At 41.8% G+C, this 10,836-nt stretch overlaps 1 long non-coding RNA gene across 1 annotated transcript; it reads left to right on the forward strand.

Annotated features, from left to right (window-relative positions):
* Positions 1 to 6,424: 6,424 nt before the first annotated feature.
* LOC308556949 lies at positions 6,425 to 10,578 on the forward strand. Its single transcript, XR_013998778.1, has 3 exons — positions 6,425 to 6,502; positions 9,914 to 9,994; positions 10,500 to 10,578. It is a non-coding gene; the product is annotated as an uncharacterized lncRNA (long non-coding RNA).
* Positions 10,579 to 10,836: the final 258 nt, after the last annotated feature.

Genomic DNA, 10,836 nt, shown 5'->3' on the forward strand with positions numbered 1-10,836 from the left:
GTAACACTGCCACCTAGCAGTCTTCTGGCAAGTTACCATCTCATGCGCAGAAAAGGACTTGCAGATGGCCACACTGTCCGTTTGTCTGGGATTCACTGCATTTGAGTTAAACTCGAATAAAACTTGAAATAGAAATACCTTTGAAAAACACCTTTTTCGCAGATACTAGTCTTGAAACCATTGTCTGGCAAATAATAGGCTATTATAAGTAATTCAGTGGAGATGAAAATGATGGCAATAAAACATAAGTACATTTGTAAATGACCCAGACCTACCTAGGTATCTTCTTAGGAAAAGTAGATCAGTATTTTTGCTGAAAGGCGGTAAAAATAGAGGGTGGGTGATCACTTTCAGAGGACAGATTTTTGACCAGAGGACCTTTAAACTCAAGGAATCATATGTGTCCGATGGAAACCTAAGTGACATTTTGATTCGTGTCAGGAGCTTCAATCACAGACTAAGCCACAGTTGCTTCTTAAGAAAGATAAGTCAGTTCTGGAGCTCCGCTGTACAACACTGCACCTACAGTCAGCAACACTGCCTGGTGCACTTAAAAATTAAGAGGGTAGATTTCATGTTAAGTGGTCTTATCACAATAAAATAAAATAAATAAAAAGAAAACAATAAAAATAATAAATTTTTGTGTTTTTACAAAAGTAAAAACTATCTAACACTTACTGAGTATTTTCGGTTTGCCCGAACCCCGAGCAGAGCTCTCTCCCGGCACTGTCAGGCTCCCTGCACGCTCCCTAAGAAGCTGTTACTGTTAGACGCCCTCTTGGTGCCGGAGGAACCGAGCCCTGGAGACGTAACAAGGCAAGTCAGTGTTGGAGCGGGGATAAACCCGGAGGGTCTGAGTGCAGAACCCGGGCCCTTCCCTGCCAGGCCACACTGCTTTCCTGTTGCGCTGAAAGGTGTGTGGAAGCAAACAGATGTCAGATTCTCAGCAGCTTAAAACATTTGTTAACAGAATAGTTTGTTTTCTAGTTGAGTTGCTTTGCAGATGGAATGAAAAAAAGTTCTCAGTTTGGGCAGTGACATTAGTCTTGTCTCTTATTACAGACTACTTAAAATTGTAAGATTATCCCTTTTGTCATTTTAAACACTTCCAGTCATTACCTAGTGGCTAGCTAGATTGGTAGGTGCTTGGAGCAGTTCCGCCACCCCTCTATTATAGTGACATTTCACTCTTTGATATCTTGAGAGAGAATTTCCTTGTTGTTCCTGATCTGCATGTAGCTTTCAGTGAGCACATTCGTCCTGTTCGCTTTCACTGAGGAATCTGTGCATCAGACCCTGAGGAGGTGACTTGTGCAAACATTTCTCTGAAAACAATCTGAATATACATGTGGCTCATGCTATACTAGACCAGTGTTTCTCAGAATTTAAGGTGCATTCAAATTACCTAGGAATCCTATTAAAATGCAGGACCTGAGATACTGCATTTTTAATAAGCTCTCCGGGGAAATTGATTGTACTACTTTATGGACCACAGTTTGAGTACTAAGTTCCTCAAAACTACACAGTTTTTCTTGGGTCTGGAGAGAACATCTGGTTTGTTTCCAAAATCAGGGAAAAAGCTCTCCCTATAATTTTCTCATTTTTCCCTAAATTTTTCTATATCTGATCATAAAAATCAGGTTGGATATAAATCAAGTTATATGTTTTTATGTTTGCAAACAAAAGTATCTATAAATGCTATTTTAAAAATAAAATGTTTCTGTTCGGGTCCTAAATCTATTGGTTCAAAATAGTTTTCTTTTTGCCTTCCAAACTTTTGAAATTTGTACCCCTGATATAAATGAGATTACCGTGTCATACTTAAAACTTCTTGAACCATTTGGCTACCAGAGAGCTGTGCAACCTCCAGCCCCATCTTGGGGCAGGCAGGTATAAGTTTCTTTGGTCAGTATAAGCTAAATCCAGAGCTAGGGGCATTAAAAAAACAAAAATAAAATTTTAGAATTGCTCTGGGATTAGCACCTTGACCCAGCAGTCCTATTTCAACAAGAGTGAATTATGGAATTTCCTAGATTTTTCAGGTGCCTTTGTCCCTATGCCCTTCCTGTTATTCTCAGCATCACTCATTTTTGCTCCAACAAGGAGATATATAGTATACATAATAGAGGCAAATGTAAAACTCCTATACTTGGGTCCCAAGATCAAATTGCAAAAGAGTATAATGCAAGAGACATAGTCAGAAATTGACCATTTTCAAAAGAAACAAAATTTTTGTTGCCTGTCAATGCAATATAAGTGACCAGAACACTGTTACTCAGTTTAGGAATGCATTAATAGAACAGTAGTGCCTAAGGCAAAAAAAAAAAGGTAATGGCTTCCTCTACTTTGTACTGGCAAAGCCATACTTGGGATAGTATGGTATTCAGATGTGTGTGCATCATACATGTGTGCACGTATGTTTACGTGTCAGTGAGTCAGAGAGGTATGGGGAGCCAGAAGAAAGGGCATTTATGACTAAGGAGAAACAATGAAAAAGATAAACCAAATGGTAGTTTATCTTTTTGGAGATAAGTGATGAAAAGAAGATGGTGAGCGAGCTTCACATTGTGTTATAAGTGAAAAGACATAGAGATATTTACCTCTGAAGTGTGTACATGTGGGTTTTAGAGTGGAAGTTAGTAAGACATTGATAATGGATGGGTGGGTGGGTGGAAGGACATATAGGCATCTATTGAATTAATTCTATGTGCTAGAAACTCTGCTGAGAACAGTACATATACTAAATAATGTTATTCTCCAAACTATCCTTTAAAATTAGTATTATTCCATGTGAAAACTGGTAAATATTAGGCCTAGATAAATTAAGTGACCAGTCCAAAGTCACTGACCGGGTGACCTCATAGTTTGTGTTCTTAACCTCTAGTTTATAACCCTGTGTGGCAACCACAGAGTTCCACTGCTCAGCTCCCCCTTAGAGAAATAACACGCTGGCCAGCTGTGAGAAGTGCAGTTAGCTGACAGCCCCCAGCTGTTAACACCCTCAGAATCTGCTTTGCAGTTTTACCAGAGACCACGATGCTTCTGAGAGGCCCTGGCCGGTGGCTGAGCGTGCCAGGGGCAGCAGGTCCTGGGCATCGCTGCCCATTGTGGGGCTCCTCGAACAGTCTTCTCGGGAGTTTCCCACTGGTTCCCGTGGACTTCATCAGATCAGCGTTGCAACCTGAGGCTCTCCTTGCCCACTCCTGCCTCTTCCTCCCTTTTGTCTATTACAGAAGTTGAAAAACAAAACAAAACAAAAACTTTCATTGCTCCACCATCCATTCTCAGCATCCACTTCCTGTGGGACCCACCCCACATACCATATCTTCACATATTTGGAGTGCTGTCATATGAAAGAGCATCTAGAATTGTTTTCATATGGTGATAAGGGGTTAATTAGGACAAACTGACTGAACTATTAAGGAAGCAGCTTTCAGATTTTATATATACATGAATGCTTTCTAATAACTAGACCTGCCCACACAACGGAACAGGCTGCCTGAAGACCGATGAGTCCTTGCCCCTGCAGTCGTTCAGGCCAGCCAGAGAACTGTTTGTTATAAGAAGGCTGTGAGACATTATCACAACCCCTGTGTGACACCGAAACGCCGAGGATGCTAAATATCCACAATGCTAACTGAGTAGCCAAAATCAAGTTGCTGAGAAAGCCACATCAGGAAAACCAAACCTCTGATTTTTCCGTGGGTCACCGAGTCTGGTTTCATGCACGCACACCTGCATACTCCCAGGTCAACCCAGTGGTACTCTGGGACACACCGGCCTTTGTCCACATGCTTTTCTATTTTTTCAATCAAAGAGTTCCTAGCAAGTGAGTTAAGGCAGTGGGTTGATTGTTTCCATGGGTTACCTGGCCAGATGAAAACCAAAGTGCACGTATGCTTTGTTAAACTATAATATGAGTTCAGCACCTGATGAACTTCTAATGACAACTTCCACTGACACCTGGTTCTTAAGCCCCATAAATGTATCCCAGAGCCAGAAAGATTTAATTCCTCACAGCCATCGCCTCCTTCCCTTCATCAAGACACCAGCACACCAATGAAGGGACACACACTTGCCCCCTTCCAGTATTTCCATGATAGTCATGACACAAGTAGCCATTCATGGCAGATAGTACAACAAGAGGTGAGAAAGTCTGGTAAAGAACCACCACCCAGCAACCTAGTCAGCACAGGGATCCGTGTATAAGGAGGCATTCATTAGATCTGCAAATATTTACAGGCCACCTGCCAAAGGGCAGGCTCTCTTGCAGGTGCTGGGGACACAGTGATGGGCCCGACAGAGCCCCTCGTTTCGTGGCACGTACATTTAAATGCCTTTGAGAGAGCCTGCTGACCCCTCACTGAGAGCAGCACTCCCAGCCATCATCACTGACAGCGACCCCAGAGAGAGGGCTGTGGGGCCTCGAAACTGACGTCCTTTCCCTCTCTCCCCACCCCCAAATTCCTGCAGCATCCCTGCCACCATCTACGCCTTCAAGAAACATTTTATTATACTAACACTGCTTTGAAGCAAACTCCATAAAATTTGCAAGAGAAGTTACAAAAAACAATCTCAGCAATATTTGGGGGTTTTTAAAACTGATGATGCAGCTGACCTACTGGAGACAAAGGCAGTGGGAGGGCTCTCAGTGGGGTAAATAAATAGGAGAGTCTCTGTGCTGAGAACCCAGAGTTTAGACTCAGAGCTGAAGCCTGAACTCCACCTTCAGGCAGAATGAGGTTCATCGCTGGATGCCTGCTTCTCCTGCTGCTGGTCAGCAGCCTCTCTCCAGCCCATGGTGAGAACTTTCACTTATGTTGTCATTGTCTTTTGAAGAGAAATGGTTTTCAGCCATTTCAATATATTTTTTTCAATTAGAAAATGGGGGGAAATATGACTTAAGGAGGAAAAAACTGCTCACTGCTCCTGGATTTCTAAAACTAAGGTGCTAAGAATTCAACTCTTGGAAGCATTTATATTGTTATGATTGCTAGCCATAGAAAGGAGGATACTGGACGCCCAATGTCCATGTCACCTATTCTTGGTTTGTCTGTCCCTGGCCCTTTTCAGTTTCAGCTCTGCTATCACTAATTCTTTCCATGTACGTCTTCTTTCTTCTGCCTGTCAGTGCTACCCCTTCTGACCAAACCCTTGATAGGAGTTAAAGTTTATCGACTTCAGCGGGTTGGCCCAGCAGGGAGCATCTGATGCAATTCTGTACGTTAGCTTTGGCCTGAACCATTGTAAGGCCAACAGGAGCACTTAAGTACAAGCTCTCTGCATAGCAGCCCATTTCCAAGTCTAACTGGGAGGCGGCCTTTGTGTAAATAGGTAAGTTCTGGTTGAAGTTTCTAGTGGTAAATTTCTATGCACTGGAGGAACCAGACGCGTGTGCAGAATGATACACTTGGCTTGGGTTTAGAGGACACATTTCTGTTCTTAAAATGCAGGATTTTTTCCCCCCAATTATTATTTTGCTTCACATGTTATTTTCATTCTTCAAGACCCTCTTCTCTTTCCTCCTCCATTGGGCTTTTCCATTGCTCCGGGCAAAGCGCTCTGTTCCCATTATGAGTTTGAACCTTGGGTGACATACAACATTCTGTGGTATTTTAGTTTTTGCTCATTTGTTTCCTCCAGTAAACTGTAAACACCTTGAGAGCTGGGTCTCTTATATTTGCAAATACATGTCAAGCATGGTGGTAGGCACTGGGATTAAAAAGGGAAAAATTCATTAAAATACCTGAGATGGGTTACTAATACTACTTGTCTAGTACCAACTTGTTGTTGGATAAAAATGGGGTTGAATTTTTATTATTGGCCTTTGTTTGGAAATGATTTGCAACTGAGATGGAGGACCAATGTATTAAACAAACACAAAAAATATCTTCTATGGTTATTTCCTCAAACAGAGGTTGACAAGTGGGGGGCGTTGAATCTGATAAGAGGGAGAACTGTCACTGCTTGTTACTGCTTCAGGGACTCTCCGATGAGTTCTTGTCCTCAATTTCTGTGTTAGGAGTGAAGGTCAGTTGGTTTTCTACTGCACTGATTAAAACTGAGTTGTAAGTCCCCATTGTTGTGGCTCTCAAATTATTTGGACAATGACCTGATTGCCAATATAATTCTACCACAAACTTCAATAGGTGTTGTGTTTTAAAAAAGCTAATTTTATTTTTCAGATTTTGGTAGGAAGTGTTTTAAAATAAGTCAAGGCAAGCAGAAACACACACTAAAGGAACATGGGTTGAAGCACCAACTAGAAATTTTTAAGTCTTCAACTGCACTGTATGAGCGATTAGTAGTTAAGTTCTAGTTATGAATTATATGCCAAAGGGATGAAAATAACTGATTCTGTGTTTACAGGTGTCCTGGAGACCAACAACGTACACTTAAGGTGTAGATGCACCAAAACGGCCTCCTTGCCAATCAGCCTCAAGTTTATTGCCCGGGTTTCAGTTTTCCCTCCTTCGAGTGGTTGCTCGGTCCTGGAAGTCATGTAAGTCACAGACACATGGGACTCCTCTCTCCCAGGGAGAACCAGGTCATATCTTGCTACATAGTATTTAACAGTTTTTAAATTTTTCAGTTATAGCTGACATTCAGTATTATATCGGTTCCAGGCATATAGGTAACGGTTAGACGTTCGTATAATTTATGAAGCGATCCCCCCAGTAAGTCTCGTTATCTACCTGATTCCAAGTATTCCAAGCATAGGTCCTACAATATTATTCACTATATTCCCCCTGCTGTGCTTTACATCCCAAGACTGTTTCAGAACTGCCAATGTGTACTTCTCAATCCCTTCACCTTGTCACTCAGCGCCCCAGCCCCCCCCCCCCCCCCAGGTCCCCTCTGGCAACCATCAGTTTGTTCTCTGAATCTATGAGTTTGTTTAGGGTTTTTGTCTGTTTGTTTGTTTTTTAGATTTCACGTGTAAGTGAAACTACATGGTATTTGCCTTTCTCTGTCTGACTTATTTAACTTAGCATAACATCCTCTAGGTCCACCCATGTTGTCACAAATGGTAGGCCACATAGTATTCTTACCCAAGAGTCTCGAAGTGATGAACTCTGAGGGTCACTGACAACTCTCAAGCTAATCATGAGAATCAGCAGGATTTGTTCAGTGCGTATGGTGCAGTGGCCCTGAACTAAGTGCTTGACATACATTTACTCATTTCACTCCTTAGCCCTATTAAAGTATGTCTGTTGTTACCATTTCTTTGCAGATGCAGAAATGGAGCCTTAGGGAGGTTAACTGACTGCCCTAGGCACACCATTCCAAAGGGCCAGGGCCAGGGCCCTACTCACATTCCCCCATTCCCAAACTCCTTCTCGAGTCCACAAAATTCGAATTGCCAGCAGAAACTTGGTTTCCTACCAAATCAAGGAGCAAGAAAAGAAATATCTACAACAGTCCTTTGTCTGAAGGTCTGGTTTATGGAAATGTCCTTTAGCTTTTGGTTCTATCAACTTTGATCCCATACCTCTGAATAAAGAGTTAGGCTAAGGGGACAGTAGTGGCTGCAAGAAGTTTAATAGATATTTTCTTTTATTGAAATGGAATGACCCCTTGCTTCTGGGACCCTCCCTTTTTTGTAATCCCTGAGAAATCTGTGGATACTTCTACCACAGTATTTTTCACGGCACATCAAATGAGACGTTGCACATTGCATGTAAAGCCCCTGCCACAGTGTCTGGCCCAGTAGTAAATGTTAGCTGCAATTATTATAGCATCATTGTGTTGAGACAATCAAGTTTTATCCCCACTCTTTCACTCCTGCCAGAAAACAAGTTCTTTATAGACAGGAATCAGATATTATTCATCCCTCCATTTCCAATGCTTTATCCCTTACCTGGTATGTAGTAGCTGCTCAATAAATATTGGATTGTTACATTGAGTATTTTAAATGGAGCCTGTAGATCGTTTTGCATATCACTACTTAGAACTTTGGTTTCTCCTTCTTGAATCTATCTTTAATGAACCAAGAACCCACAGCACCTTGAAGTATGAGGCACAGCATCTTTCTAGGGCTTTGCTGACTTTGTTTCATTAGAAGCTCTTCCTTTAGACTTCTTTAGATTTTTGAAATGTTTATAAACAACTCACTTTTTGTTTGTCCCATTTTGATATCAATGCTTTGGGCCTCAGACTAATTATATTCAACTTGTAAAAAAGAAATACATAATATCAAAAATGTGTATAAAATTTTTCATTAAAAAGGCATTATACTGCCCGGCTGACATGGCTCAGTGGTTGAGCCACTTATGAACCAGGAGGTCACGGCTTGATTCCCGGTCAGGGCACATGCCCGGGTTTCAGGCTCGGTCCCCAGTAGGGGGTGTGCAGGAGGCAGCCGATCAATGACTCTTTCATCATTGATGTTTCTATCTCTCTCTCCCTCTTCCTTCCTCTCTGAAATCAATAAAAATATATTTTTTAAAAAGGCATTATACTTTCACAATGGTGCTTGCCAATTGGTGTGAACAACAATCATTGTCCTCAAACTCAGAGCTCTGAAGTCTAGCCAGGACCTGTTTGGGAGCAGTTCCTCTGGTGTGCAGAAAACTGAGACTTCTTTCTTTTTATTCCATTTCCTCTGCCATGAGTCAAGGCTCTCACCTCTCTGTCAGGGAAAGTAATGCACTGTAATTTCCTCGGCTTTAACTTCAATCGTTCTGAAGCGACAAAAATTTAATTCCATATCTTCTCACCAAATTCTCCATTACTAAATTATAACCAGATATTGAAACAAAAGATGCAGATTATTGTAAGAAACTGGTTTTCCATCATGAACTCAGAAACCAAATTAGAAGCCTCTGTCCAAGAACCCAACTGTTCTATGATCTCTGACCTCTTATGATTTACTTAACAAGGGTGGAGTTTTAAAGCTAGATGGATAGATCCTCACTATTTGTCATTTTATAGCTAAGATAAACAACACATCAAGGAATTGTATTTTGTTTGAGGTCACACCAATGAAGGGTAGATTTTCCCAGTGTGCTATCACCTGGGAGACCTCACTTCTTCCACTGCGGGTAAAACATGCAACGCAGTGTCTGCCACTTGGAGACCATTCAGATTATGTCCATATAAAGTTGTGGCAACAAGTGTGGGTTCTAGAGTCAGATAACCTTCATTTGAATCCTGCTCTCTCGTGTATTTATCGTGCAATCTTGGAAAAGTTATATAATAAACTCACTAAACCTCAAGTTCCTCACCTGAAGGTGAGGATATAATTGTTCCTCTTGCACAGAATTTTTATTAGATTAATTGAGACACTTCACTTTACCTGCTGAGCATAATGCCTGGCACATTGTCAGTGCTTGCTCAATATCAGCTATTAATTATCTTTGCTGCTTTTGTTATCACTTAATTTCCTAGAGCAGTGAAAGCCTCACTAACTGGTGGTTCAACCCAAAAATGCAGCTGTCGCTCAGAGCAATCAGCTCTGTAACTTCCCCCACGTTAAAACATTGATTTTTTTTTTTCCAAATAAAAGGTTCTCAAGAGAGTGGGCTTTATAGTCTATTTTGTTTTCCCAAGCTCAATGGTCACAAACATTTAAAAGATTTTATGATATGGCTTTAGAAGTGACCCAACCTTAGAGTCAGCTATTTGGCCTGTCTCCAACTCACATAAAAGTTGTCAACAGAACATTAACCTCTGACTTAGGAGGTTCTGCCAGCTTTGTAGTCAGTTCCACCAGCTCACACATACACGTCTGCAAATGGTATTTTCATTATTCCTCAGACCTCAGGCTACTAATCACCTACTCCAGATCCCAAACTGCCTACCCTCGGTTCTGCTTCCTGTGGGAATAATTATTTTTATATTCAAGTCTTAAGTGCAGGATTGACTAAAATGTAACACTGCTTTATTTTTATTTTTGTTTCTTTTCTCCCAGAATCTGGTTGAAGAATAAGTCTGCTCTTTGCCTGAATCCTAAACTCCCATGGACACAACATCTGCTGGAAAATATACATAAGTAAGTCAGGCATTCAGAGGGCTTTCAGGTTCTGATTTGCACTGAAGGGTCCCCTCCCTGGCGGCCCAGCAGGCGCGGCTCAGCGGTTGAGCGTCGCCCTATGAACCAGGGGATCACGGTTGACTCCCCATCAGGGCACATGCCCGGGCTCCGGCTCTGTCCTCAGTAGGGGGCGTGCAGGAGGCAGCCCATGCATGACTGACTCTCTCTCTTATCGTGGATGTTTCTGTCTCTCTCTCCATCTCCTTTCCTCTCTCTGAAATCAACAAAAACAGATTTTTAAAAAAATGTGTGCCATTTTAAACTTACGAGAAGTTCCTAAGACAAATGTCAATTCTCCTTTATTCTTACTTATCAGATGGGGTTGGGGTGACTCATTCTAGCAGCTCAATAAACTAAACTGGAAGCCAGTATCCACAATATTCCTTGCTTGATGTCTCCAGGGGAAAGCCACAGTTTCTGGCCTTTCTCCAAACATGACTGTCTTCTTTATGTTTTTGTTTAGCCTTGTCAAAAATTCTCAGTTACCAGCTCCAGTCAAGACAAAGAAGACCTGATGCCAATGTCCCCAGGAAGGACACCTGCATTCCTCCTCATTCCTGCTCTGGATTTAGTTTTATGGTCGGTTGAGTCCTCCCCCCCCCCCCCCCCCCCCCCGCAAAGAGCGTCCCCATTCAAGCAAGCATGAAAATACATGTAAAAATCACCCTTCAGAGGCTGATAGGGCAAACTGGAACTTTTTAAAAATAAAGTATCCTACATACCTGGAGTTGGTATTCTTATTCACCAGGGGGGAAAGTTCCATGTAAGCGTCTTTTGATAATATACCTATTGTTTAATGT

The sequence above is a fragment of the Miniopterus schreibersii genome (assembly GCF_964146895.1).
Source record: "Miniopterus schreibersii genome assembly, chromosome: 1".
Classification (NCBI taxonomy): domain Eukaryota; kingdom Metazoa; phylum Chordata; class Mammalia; order Chiroptera; family Miniopteridae; genus Miniopterus; species Miniopterus schreibersii.